Raw genomic sequence first — 842 nt, 5'->3', positions numbered from 1 at the left:
TTTCAAACAATTGATGAATGTGACAAAAGTATGCATTTTTTAATAGGACTTGTAATTGCAAAGTTGTCAGGTCTACTGCAAGGAATAAAATGAAACAAGTTGCATGTTCCTAAGTGAAAATTTGGAGGAGTTATGCATGATTTTCACAAATAGCGCCACCTAGTGGCCAATAGTTTCAAAACTGCACAGCATGACACGAAGTCCTGAGATGTGCAAAGTGGTGAGGTTTCATGTTGTTTGGCCAATGGTAAGTCTGTCAAATGGCCAATTATTTCAAATAAAAATTAATTGGCTCATGGCGGCCATGTTTTTTGAGTTATGATGTCATCATTGTGTGTCTTGATATCACTTGGGCCCCTGATGATGCCTGTAAAGTTTTGGCTTGATGTGACTAATGGTTTCTGAGAAACAGTTTTTCCCATGTTATAGCGCCCCCTATTGGACAATCGTGGCCAGCTTTGACCTGTGACCTCAGAGTCATGTGCCCTAACAACTGTTAAAATTTTATGAAGATCGGTCAAAGCGTTGCTGAGATATGGCTGTTTAAGTAAATTTGGCCACGCCTTGGAGCTATTGATTGACATGTGACAGCCAGAATATATGCAAATCTCAAAATGTTTTTAAGCAACTTTGATAATGAGATTCTCCTGAATATTTTGACACCAAGGTTGTGGTGATCCGATAAAAAACCAGGGACTAGTATAAAAAAGTAGGTTTTGCATATTATGCAAATTAGCAAAAAATCTAAGTAGGCGGAGCTTAATGGTTCTTGAGGCTTTTTTGTTTGGCTTGAGCCAAGGAATCCATCAGAAGTGGAATTTTGTTTCTAGGCCCTACGGTTT

This window comes from Brachyhypopomus gauderio, unplaced genomic scaffold, assembly GCF_052324685.1.
Source record: "Brachyhypopomus gauderio isolate BG-103 unplaced genomic scaffold, BGAUD_0.2 sc82, whole genome shotgun sequence".
NCBI classification, from domain to species: Eukaryota; Metazoa; Chordata; class Actinopteri; order Gymnotiformes; family Hypopomidae; genus Brachyhypopomus; species Brachyhypopomus gauderio.
The sequence above is the reverse complement of the archived record's forward strand: the minus strand, read 5'-3'. Positions refer to the sequence as shown.